Source organism: Trachypithecus francoisi, unplaced genomic scaffold (assembly GCF_009764315.1).
Source record: "Trachypithecus francoisi isolate TF-2019V2 unplaced genomic scaffold, Tfra_2.0 Lachesis_group3, whole genome shotgun sequence".
Taxonomy (NCBI): domain Eukaryota; kingdom Metazoa; phylum Chordata; class Mammalia; order Primates; family Cercopithecidae; genus Trachypithecus; species Trachypithecus francoisi.
The window spans coordinates 1,527,605-1,540,259 of record NW_022681468.1 but is presented as its reverse complement, the minus strand read 5'-3'; positions in this window follow the sequence as shown (position 1 = coordinate 1,540,259).

The following is a 12,655-nucleotide window of genomic DNA, read 5'->3' as shown; positions in this document are numbered from 1 at the left end:
AGCCTCCCAAAGTGCTGGGATTACAGGCATGAGCCACCACACCCGGCCAAAGTTCCTAAGTTCTCTATCTCTCTGCTATCTTTTCCCTGCTTCAAGTCTGCTGTTACTTTTCTACTGTGATAAAATCCACTGTGTGCATCCAACCATTTCTTTTTGTTATTGTTTGTGCAAACCAATGAGTTTATATTAATATCTCATGGCCAGAGTTCTAAAGTAAAAGCTATAGGATCTTTGTATGAGTGTGTATGTGTGTGTTTATATGTAGATACATGTATTTTGTTATGTGTTTTTGGCCACAGGTACCAAATTGGCTTAAAGTTATAGAGTAGTCATAAATTAAATAGTAACAAATGCTTTCCAAGTTCATGTGACTTTTAAGTGAAATCATTAATAAGCTAGCTTTAAAATTTGGGTAAAGTGATATTAGAAAAGTCTTATGAATTGTTGGCATGCTTTTTTTTTTTTTCCCTTAAGATGGAGTTTCGCTCTTATTGCCCAGGCTGGAGTGCAATGGCGCAATCTTGGCTCACTGCAACCTCTGTCTCCTGGGTTCACCTGATTTTCCTGCCTTAGCCTCTCGAGTAGCTGGGATTACCGGCATGCGCCACCACGCCTGGCTAATTTTGTATTTTTAGTAGAGATTTCTCCCTGTTTCTCTGTGTTGGGGTTTCTCCATGTTGGTCAAGCTGGTCTCAAACTCCCGACCTCAGGTGATCCGCCTGCCTCGGCCTCCCAAAGTGCTGGGATTACAGGTGTGAGTCACTGCGCCCAACCAGCATACATTTGCATTATTGATCAAGATATTTCATTCTTATCCCTGCCAAATAATAAAAGGTGCCAACATTTGGCATAAAGCTCATTAAACTATAAACCCAGCCCAACACAGAATGATCTCGGCTTGTGTAAGTTTTCCTGCTGTGTAATTTTTGATAAATAAGACATTAATATTGGTTTAATGAAAACAGTTAAATCTTGAATTATTTAGTAAAATAACTATATATTTAATCTTAAGGTTTCTACTTACCTAAATACCTGAAATTCACAGGCTATAAAATGGTTGACGGGGAAATAACTTTAAATGATGACTATGACAGTTTTCATAAATAATGCAGGTAAACTCAATATAAAATAATTAGGTATATGTAATGAGATACATGCTTGCAGACAAATGCCATAATTTGAAACCTAAAGTTATATCAAGTTAAATAGTAGATATTTCATTAACTAGGTATTTTTCAATTAAAAAATATACTAAGAAAACATTATTTCTAAAAAATGTGTGTTCTTGTTAAAAGGTGAATAATTTTTGTCTAATTTATTTATTGTTATTTTTATGATTATATATATTTTTTGAGACTGAGTCTCACTCTATTGCCCAGGTGGAGTGCAGTGGCATGATCTCAGCTCACTGCAACCTCCACCTCCCGGGTTCAAGTGATTCTCCTGCCCGTTTTTTTTTTTTTTTTTGAGATGTAGTCTCGCTCTATTGCCCAGGCTAGAGTGCAGTAGCGTGACCTTGGTTCACTGCAACATCCACCTCTTGGGTTCAAGTGATTCTCCTGCCTCAGCCTCCTCAGTAGCTGGGATTACAGGCACCCACCATCATGCCCAACTAATTTTTGTATTTTCAGTAGAGACAGGGTTTCACCATGTTGGCCAGGCTGGTCTCAAACTCCTGACCTTAGGTGATCTGCCCACCTCAGCCTCCCAAAGTGCTGGGATTACAGACGTGAATCACCGCCTGGCCAATTTTTGTGTAATTTAAAGCTCATTTAAAGGTTATGTATAAAACAAGGTAAAGGGAATCAGGAAATAAGAGATGTAAAAAAAGTTACAGAAGGCCATGGCCAGGATTATACCTGTAATCCCAGCACTTTGGGGGGCTGAGGTGGGCAGATCACCTGAGGTCAGGAGTTCCAGACCAGCCAGGCCAACATGGTGAAACCCTGTCTCTACAAAAATACAAAAATTAGCTAGGCATGATGGCGGGTGCCTGTAATCCCAGCTACTCGAGAGGCTGAGGCAGGAGAATTGCTTGAACCTGGGAGACAGTTGCAGTGAGCTGAGATTGCACCATTCCACTTCAGCCTGGGCAACAAGGAGCAAAATTGTCTCAAAAAAAAAAAAAAGAAAGTTATAAAAATAAAGAGGCATTTTTAGTATAAAAAAAAAAGTTGGCTGGGTGCAGTGGCTTATGCCTGTAATCCTTTTTAGCACTTTGGGATGCTGAGGCAGGTGGATCACCTGAGGTCAAGAGTTCGAGACCAGTCTAGCCAACATGGTGAAATGCCATCTCTACAGAAATGTAAAAATTAGCCAGGCATGGTGGCACATGCCTGTAATCCCAGCTACTTGGGAGGCTGAGGCAGGAGAATTGCTTAAACCCAGGAGGTGGAGGTTGCAGTGAGTCGAGATCGTGCCACTGCACTCCAGCCTATGTGACAGAGCAAGACTCTGTCTCAAAAAAAAAAAAAAAAAGCTTAGAGAAAAATAATTTTATATGAGAAAGAATCTTGTTTGGTGAATTTTTGTACTAGAATAAAATGACTGGTTCTTCACGAAAGAGGGATGTTCAGGACAAACCAGAAAGTCCAAACATGTCATGAATGTTCTGTGTAAATCATAAGCCGAGGATTTATGGAAAAACTTTTATAGTTGTCATAATTAAAGGGAAATTGTTTATAATGGTCTTTCTAGAGATTGGGTTTTGATATTTAAAAACTTCCTAAAAAAAGTTTGAACACAGAAATTTTCCTAAGGTATTGCTTTACTCTTAATAAAGTTACTTGACATTATTATTTTTGTATGCAAAGTTCAACTTCATTGCACCTTTCTGTTTTCAGCTTTCTCTCCCCTTTTAATAGGCCTGAAAAAGTAACTCTGTCCTTCAACTAGTGTTTAACTCCTGTAAGTTTTTTATTCTTCAGGTTCTGTTTATTGTGGCCTGATGCTAGAAAATGTTTTGCCTTAGAACTCTAAAGGACATGTTTCCTTCCAATATAATATTCTGTGCTCTTGGTTTTAAATTGTTCTATGGATCCGAAAATTTTCACTTATGACCCAGGAAACACTCTTCCCATGTGTAACTAATTCAAGTGCCTTGTCATGAGTTCTGACTTGCTGGTGATCTAAACGGACTCCCCATAGGGAACAGCACTTATACTGCACAAGGTGTTTTCTTTTGTCTTTGGCTTTTTACACTTTATTGAAATAATTCCTAAGTTGTGATTTTCTTAGAAAAATTGAGATTAAAATGTTTTTAAATTAAATTTATTATATCTGTGTAATTTTCTGTATGTGCTTTTAAAGTCCTTATGCCATCAAGTTACAGGGCTTTGACTCCTGGGTCTAAAAATGACACCAAGTCCTGTTAAATTTTTTTTTTTTTTTTTTTTTGAGACAGAGTCTCGCTCTGTCACCCAGGCTGGAGTGCAGTGGCACGATCTCTGCTTACTGCAACCTTCACCTCCTGGGTTCAAGCAATTCTCCTGCCTCAGCTTCCGGAGTAGCTGGGACTACAGGTTCACACCACCACGCCCCCGCCTATTTTGTATTTTTAGTAGAGACAGGGTTTCACCATGTTGGCCAGGCTGGTCTGGAACTCCTGACCTCAAGAGTTCCCAACCACCCACCTCGGTCTCCTAAGGTGTTGGGATTACAGGCATGAGCCACCACCCCTGGCCAAAGTTCTGCTCAATCTTAAACACTGACAGCAGTTAAAGCCTCATCCTCAGACCCAACAGAAGATGCCAATCAAAATAAACCACGTTCCTGAGACACAGGCCAGAAATCAAACCAAAACCAGTTAAAAGGGTTCAGTTCCTCAAGGCCCAGGGACCATCGCAGATGGGCATGGTGAGATTGTAAGGGGTGATTTTGAGAGGTAAGTTAACCATTAATGTTGAAGAAATGCTGATGCAAGACCAGCATATGGCCTCTGTGTCGGATTAACAAGGTTTTCTTGGAGTATTAACCCAGTCCTTAATAAAAGTTTATAAAAGGCTTATGGAAATTATATTTGATGGTCAAGATGATTGAAATTGTATAGATTGGGCTAGGTGCAGTGGCTCAGGCCTGTAATCCCAGCACTTTGGGAGGGCCGAGATGGGCGGATCACTTGAGGTCAGGAGTTCAAGACCATTCTGGCCAACATGGTGAAACCCCATCTTTACTAAAAATACAAAGAAATTAGCTGGGCATGGTGGCGTGCACCTGTAATCCCAGCTATTCAGGAGGCTGAGGCAGGACAATCGCTTGAGCCTGGGAGGGAGAGGTTGCAGTGAGCCGAGATCCCACCACTGCACTTCAGCCTGGGTGACAGAGCGAGACTCCATCTCAAAAAAAGAAAAGAAAAATGGTATAGATTGTCATGCACTTGGTTTCTCGCTCCGCCCACCCCGCCCTCTTCCACATGTGCTTTCCTTCCCTTCGTTCCTGCTCTGAAGCTCTTTAATAAACACTGACCCCTGCTCTGAAACTTACCTCAGTTTCTCCTTCTGCTCATGCCCCTTGGTCAAATTCTTCTGAGGAGGCAAGAATTGAGGTTGCTGCAGACCTGTACTGATTTGCTGCCAGTAACTGAGATACCTTTTACCAGTAACATGTCAACGGAAAGAATCAAACTCTGTCAAATATTTGAAGAGATTTATTTTGAGCCAAATATGAGTGACCATGGCCATGACACAGCCCTCAGGAGGTCCTGAGAACATGTGCCCAACGTGGCTGGGGTGCTGCTTGGTTTTACATTTTAGGGAGACACAGACATCAATCAAACACATTTAAAAAATACATAAGGCCAGGCGTGGTGGCTCACGCCTGTAATCCCAGCACTTTGCGAGGCCAAGGTGGGTGGATCACCTGAGGTCAGGAGTTCAAGACCAGCCTGGCCAACATGGTGAGACCCTGTCTCTACAAAAATACAAAAATTAGCTGGGCATGATGGTGGGTGCCTGTAATCCCAGCTACTCAGGAGGCTGAGGCAGGATAATCGCTTGAACCCAGGAGGCAGAGGTTGCGGTGAGCCAAGATTGGGCCACTGCACTCCAGCCTGGGCGACAGAGTGAGACTCCGTCTCAAAAAAAAAAGAAAAAAGAAAAAGAAACATATTGGTTTGGTCCAAAAAGGGGGACAAGTCGAAGCAGGGAGTGGGGAGCACCTTCCACGGGCAACAGACCACAAGGAATTTCCTTGTGGGCAATTTGTGCGGGAGGTACGTAGCTTTTTAATCTTTGTAGCTATCTTGTTTAGGAATAGGACTGGAGGGAGGGCCGCCTGCCAGCAGTTCCCAGTTTGACTTTTCACTTTGGCTTAGTGATTTTGGGGTCCCCCTATTTTCCTTTCACACTAGCAAATATCCCAAAACCTTCCCACACCCCCGTGGCCACAGTTTCTTTGCTGTTCTTGGTCTCAAATTCCTGGGGCGCACTCTTTCTCCACCAGTGGCATAATCATGGCTCACTGCAGCCTCAACTTCCTGGGCTCAATCCATCCTCCCACCTCAGCCTCCCGAGCAGCTGGGACAGGCGCCCACCACCATGCCCAGGGCTTAATCCATCCTCCCACCTCAGCCTCCCGAGCAGCTGGGACAGGCGCGCACCACCACGCCCAGTTAATTTTTGTGGTTTTGGTAGAGGCAGGATTTTCCTATGTTGCACAGGCTAGTCTTGAACTCCTGGGCTCAAGCGATCTTTCACTGCCGCCTCCCAAAGTGCTGGGATTACAGGGGTGAGTCACCATGCTGGCCTCCTGAGGCCTTTATGATCCTATGGGCTTACCAGCCTCCTCCACCCTCCTCTCCTCTCGAAGCCACCGGGGGCCTTGGGCCAAACTTTGTGGGCCCTGCCCTGCCCAACCCTTGCGCTTGCCCCTCCCACCAGCCCCTCCCTGTGAGCCTCTGCGCATCCCTCCTCTTCGCCCCCTCCCAGTGTAGCAGGGCTCCAGAGCCCAGCCCTCACACCGCCCCTCTGTCACCACCTACTCCCCAGGCGCCTCTCTGGTCCTGGATTAAACGCCATCCACCCTGCACCAAAGGAACCAGGAGGCCACTGGGTGTCAGCCTTGCCCTTATTTTAAGTACCCCAGTTTAGGCCGAATTCTAAGAACATGTGCCCTCCCAAACTCCCCTGCGCCAGCCCCTGGAACTGGTGACTATGCAGAGGTTCCACTCCCAAGGTCGGGCCGATATACATGGCAGAGTGGAACTTAACACTAATTCCCGAGTGGGCCTGATCTAGTCCCGGGAGCCTTGAAAAGAGGACAGTTTTCTGTGGCTGGTGGCAGGAGGGGGAGTCAGGGAGGTCCAAGCGTGGGAGGGCTTCAAGGTGCCCATGCTGGTTTGAAGACGGGGCAGGGGGCATGAGAAGGAATATGAGCACCCCCCAGAAGCAGGAAGCAGCCATCAGTAACACCACAAGGAGGCAGGGACCTCAGTCCCACACCCGGCTTCCCAGTGACGGCAGCGAGCTTGGAAAGGGGACCCTGAGCTCCAGACCAGACCGTGGCCAGCTGCCTCCTGACTCCAGCCTAAGCAGAGACCCGCAGACTGCAAGCTAAAAAAGCGGGGACTGGGCCGGGCACGGTGGCTCACGCCTGTAATCCCAGCACTTTGGGAGGCCGAGGCGGGCGGATCACAAGGTCAGGAGATCGAGACCACGGTGAAACCCCGTCTCCACTAAAAATACAAAAAATTAGCCGGGCACAGTGGCGGGTTCCTGTAGTCCCAGCTACTCAGGAGGCTGGCGCAGGAGAATGGCGTGAACCTGGGAGGTGGAGGGTTGCAGTGAGCCGAGATGCGCCACTGCACTCCAGCCTGGGCAACAGAGCGAGACTCCATCTCAAAAAAAAAAAAAAAAAAGCAGGGGCTGTTTGAAACCACGACATTTGTGTTAACAGGAAAGGAAGACCACCAGCTACCCGAGGCTCCTCCGAAGCACTGGGTTCCTCCTGCAGCCTCGTTCACCTCCACCTCCCATCTGCCCGCCAGCATCCTCAGCTCCACCTTCACACAGATCGGGGTCTGCCCACCTGCAACCACCCCGCCGCTGCTGCCCAGTTCGGATGCTCACCTGGACCCTTGGGCCTCCTCCAGACGCTTGTAGCTGTTCCTGAGTATCCAGGCACTTTCATGCCAGCCAGGGGGCCCTTAAATGCAAGTTGGCTGCACTGGCCTCTGCTCAGGAGTCCCCGGCACCCGCCTCAGGTGCTCAGAGGGTGCTCCATTGTCCATGCCTGGCTTCCCGGTCTCTTGCTCCCCGTGGATTCTCCCCACTTCACACCTGAAGCGCTCCCCGCCCTGCGCCTGACCCAGTCCGGCTGCAAGGTTGCTCCCCACTTCCACTGGTCTGGGCTCAAAAGCGCCTGCTCAGAGAGGCCATCGATGGCCCTGTCTGCAGCCCACTCAGCCCTTCCCAGCATAGATGACCCTGGCACATTGTATACTGGTCTTGCTAATCTTCCTAAGAAAGCAGTGACCTGGATACGGTTATTGTCTCCACTTTCCAGATGAGGACAGCGAGGCACAGAGAGGTTGGGTCACTTGTCCAAGATCCCAGAGAGTAAAGGGCAGTGCTGGGGTCTCAGCTCAGGCCCTGGAGTCCCAGTGTCCACACATCAGTCCTCAGCATCACGCATATATCTCTCTCCAGGCCGAGGGCAAATTTGCTTGCTGTCCAAGATAATAAAGATAGCTTCTCCCTCTGGGCAGAAACTGGGCAGGTTTGCCAGCAGTCCTTTAAATGACTGGTGTTTCCTAACCCAGGGTTCCTTAGCTGTGTGTATAGCATTGACCGGGACCACTCCTCCTTGTCCGTGGGGCTGGGGGGCGGGGGCATATGAAGCTCGTGCTGCCTGCTGTGCTGTGAGGAACAAAGTCTTTGTCTCAGACCCAGGTGTCTCATGTCTTGCCCATGTTCACTGGCAGGCTCGCTGTTCAGTTGCAAACAGAGTGGACTCTCAGACCCTTCATGTTTTCCTTTTTCCTACTTCCTCTTTCCCTCCTCCTTGAGGTCGGGCTTTTAACCTGCCAAGGAAGCCAAGAAAGAAATGTTGGCGAGGGCTGGGGATTGCACAAATAAGTAAAAGCATCGGGGATGAAGAATTTGAGGACTCTTGTTTCGGAGAAGGGAGGTGCAAATTAGGAAAGTGGTGGGGTTGGACCAACTTCTGGCTGGGTGGATTGAAATTGGAGATATCAGTACAAATCCAGTTTCAATATGGATGGCTGGAAATACAGATGTATATCTACGTGTGTGTAGAGGCATACATATTTTCTACAGCTCTGGAAACAGTGCGCACCCCTAGTGCCCAGATCTTGGATTATTATTATTATTTTTTTTTTTTTGAGATGGAGTTTCGCTCTTGTCGCCCAGGCTGGAGTACAATGGTGCGATCTCGGCTCACTGTAACTTCTGCCTCCTAGGTTCAAGCAATTCTCCTGCCTCAGTCTCCTGAGTAGCTGGGACTACACGCACGTGCAACCACACCCGGCTAATTTTTGTATTGTTAGTAGAGACGGGGTTTCACCCTGTTGACCGGGCTGGTCTTGAACTCCCGTCCTCAGGTGATCCACCCGCCTCGGCCTCCCAAAGTGCTGGGATTACAGGCATGAGCAACCGTGCCCTGCCTTCTCTACCATTTTGTGACACAGAATGAAAGTCCTCACCAGGGCCATGCCCTTGAACTTCTCAGCCTGCAAAACTGTGAGCTAAGTAAACCTCTTTTTTTTCTTATAAATTATGCAGTCTCAAGTAGTCTTTTATAGCAAGACAAAATGGACAGAGACCTGCACATACATACATGAGAGAGAAGGGTAAGCCTGACCTCATAGTGGAAACCTCAAATTCTCTCCCCAGAAACGGTGTAATAATTGCTTATTCATTAATGAATGCAAAATGCTTACTAATTAACTTCTCAGTGGGGAATGGTGGCAGACACCATCGTACCCAAGTGATGAGGGTTATCATCACCAGTGATGGCCAGATTGGCCCCGGCCTTCGGTAGGATGCTGTAAGAGGAAAGTCTCACTTCTGAGGGGTTCCTCCTGGAGATGAAGAAGCCACAGGAAAACAGACAAGGCTAGAGAGAGGGCCGTCCCACAAAGACCCATGAGATCCACAGAGACTCACTGAGGCAGTGGGGAAATTGGCAGGGGCTCTGCGGAGTCGATGGAGACATTGAATCAGTGGTGGCTTCCTGATTGTTCAAGGTTCACTGCAATTACTTGGGAGAGAGTTCGTTTATTTCCAAAATACTCTCTGAGCTGTTCAGGGGAGCAAGCCTGGAGTCTGCAGCTTATTCTCAAATGGCACAGAAACAGGAGCGAGAGAAGAAAAAGCCAGGCAATGTTCACAGCTGGAGAATCTGTAGGACAGGAATATCCAGGTGTCTTTGCACGGTGTTTGCCACTTTCTGTAAATTGGGATTTTTTTTTTTTTTTGAGACGGAGTCTCACTGCAACCTCCGACTTCCTGGTTCAAGCGACTCCCCGCCTCAGCCTTCCGAGTAGCTGGGATTACAGGAGCACGCCAACACGCCCAGCTAAGTTTTTCGTATTTTCAGTGGAGATGGGGTTTCACCATGTTGGCCAGGCTGGTCTCGATCTCCTGACCTCGTGATCCGCCCACCTCGGTCTCCCAAAGTGCGGGAATTACAGGCGTGAGCCACCGCGCCCGGCCCCCAAATTGGGAATTATTTCAAAATAAAAAGCTGGATAAATGCATACACACAAGGCAGTATCACGTATTTTCCGCGAGTGCCTGTACAGGCAGGCAAGGATTTAAGAAAGGTCTGGAAGAATGTGCAAAATGTTCCGCCTGTGAAGGGTCCGCGGTGGCTGGGGCACTACTCCGGCTCCGCGCCCGCCCGCCCGAGCGCTCGGATGGGGCCGCCTCTGCACTGCGTGGCCACAGACGCGGCCCGGCTGCCCGCGGGCGCCCTTTGAGCTGCTGCCCCCTGGCGGCCGCGGGCGGCTACTCGCGGGAAAGCGAAACCCGCCCGGCCCATTCAAGCCCCGCTGCCTGGCGCCCTCTAGGGCCGCTCTTGGGAACAGGCGGACCTTTCATCAAAGACCGTCTTTCCCGGCAGGATCCCCCACTGGGGCAAACCAAGGAGGAATTCAGGAAGTTAAGTGAAGGTCTAACTCTGTTTTTGAGCGCTGCTTTGTGCCAGGCTCATCTTAGGTGTGGGACGTGTATTATCTGAATTAATACCCCACCAGGCCTGTGGGACAGTCACTGTCACCATTCCCAAATTACGGATGAAGAAAGGAGGCACCAAGTGGTGGAATCACCTGTCCATAGTGCGCTGTCCCTCAGGAGGGTGGCCGCCCCATGCGACCATTCAGTGTGCTCTCATTCACACGTTCATTACTCAAGAGCACTGCTAGGACTGGGGGCTGGCTCACTTCTGCGATCCCAGCACCTTGGGAGGCCAAGGCGGGCGGATTGCTTGAGGCCAGGAGTTCAAGACCAATCTGGGCAACATAGTGAGACTCTGTCCCTACAGAAAATTTAAAAATTAGCTGGGCAGCTGGGCATGCTGCCCAGCAAGGGGTAGATGGTGACGGTGAGAGAGAGAGAGAGAGAGGAGAGAGAGAGAGGTCACATGCCTGTGATCCCAGCTACTCAGGAGGCTGAGGTGGAAGGATCGCTTGAACCCAGGAGGCAGAGGCTGCAGTGAGCTGAGCTTGCACCACTGCACTCAATTCCAATTCCAGCCTGGGTGACAGAGCAAGACTCTGTCTCAAAAAAAAAAAAAAAAAAAAAGGATGGGTGTGGTGGCTTATGCCTGTAATCTCTCCCAGCACTTTGGGAGGCTGAGGCAGGCAGATTGCTTGAGTCCGGAAGTTCAAGACGAGCCTGGGCAATGTGGTAAAACCCTGTCTCTACAACAACAACAAAAAAACCAGCTGGGTGTGGTGGTGCACACCTGTGGTCCCAGCTATTCAGGGGACCAGGAGGTGGAGGCTGCCGTGAGCTATCATGCCACAACACTTCAGCCTGGGTGACAGAGCAAGACTCTGTCTCAAAAGAAAAAAGAATCCCCCATATGGGGTCCCCCCTCGTGCGGTCCCTTCCAGGCATGTCCCTCCCGCAGGCCAGGTGGCTGCAGGGCCACCAGGATGTGATATCCTCGGGCTGTGCTCCCCTGCACCAACTCCAGGCAGTAGGATCCCAGAATTCCCAATAAAACTATCCCTGCCTCCCTGGCCTATGCGGCCTCTCCCTGGGCTGTCACTGCGAGGGGTCCACAGCCCCTGCCGGGCCAGACGGAGTGGGGAAGGTCGCAGGGGAGCGGGCGTGGATGGGACACAGTGCCTTCTGGCGAGCCTGAGGTGCTGCTTCTGAACCACTCCTTCTGCTGGTGTGCAGGTGTCTTTGTCACAGTAGGACCTGGGAGAACAGTTCCATAGGTCGGGGGGCCTCTCTCCAGCTAGCGAGGAGGTGTGTGGTCCTCTCTCCCGTCACTGTTACTCAGGTAACGACAGGGCTGTGAGCAGAGCAGCGCTGCCCCTCCTGGACGCTGTCTGAAGAGGCAACTGTGGCTCGAGCTTGGAGGGCAGGGGGCATGGTGCTGGAGGCAGGGGTGGCCCTCGGGGCTCCCCCTCCTCATTCCCACCTCCCTGCGTGGGTCACAGTGGCCTTTACTGTGGCCTCCTCACTACCTGGGGTGCCCCAGGAGCACCTTGTGGGGGGGTGCCTGAGTGAGGGCAAGCCGGGTAACGGAAGGGGTAGTTGGTGAGAGAGATAGTGAGTGACTGCAGACTCCACACAGGGCGGCTCCTAGCACTGGCTTCCTCAGAAGCTCCCACCAGCAGGACAAGCCGGATGACAGGGCCAGGGCCTGTGGTCAGTGGTCAGTGACTGATGACAAAGCCATGCTGTGACCCTCTCTCACTGCCAGAGCAGATGAGGGGCAGAAAGCAGACATGGGACGGTGAGCAGACAGCGGGTGGTGAGCAGCGAGGCAGGCCCGTAACCTCCACCTCCCCAGCTGCACCTGTCCTGCAGGGACTCAGCCTGCTGCCCTCCGCCCACAACCCTCGAGGGTCTCAGCATTAAGGGCTGGGCTGGGCCTCCCTTCCTAGGTGCCTGGTCCCATCTGGGCCTCACCCTGGGCAAGGTCGCCGTAGCTGCCCCTCCCGTCAGGTAAGCCCCGCCCCCCCGGGTTTCACTCTGAGTGGTTTGTCTTTGTACAGAGTTTCTCCACCTGACCATGACTGTCGTGGGTCCCGCAGGCCTGGGGTCCATTTTTAAATTTCGCCGCAGACATTGCTCCCAGGAGCCCTCTGAAACCCCACGGAGGTGTCACCCCCAGGTCTCATCCGGCCTTCGTCTCCTGGCCTCCCCGTGTGACACTGGCACAGTCCTAGCTCACTGCAGCCTCCACCTCCCAGGCTCAAATGATCCTCCCACCTCAGCCTCCTGAACAGCTGGGGCTGCAGGTACCACCTCACCTGGCTATGCCTGGTGACTTTCCTGCCACTGTGACAGCAGCCAGTTCAGGCAGTCCCTCACCTGAGCCAGGTACTCTGGGTATCTCAGCCCAGCCCTGCCATCCCTACCGGTGGGTGAGACGGTGCCCGGTCCCCAAGGCTGGGATCTGGCATGGGAGTGAGGCTCTTATTTGTTGCTCTGTGGCAGCAAAAGATGAAAAAGTG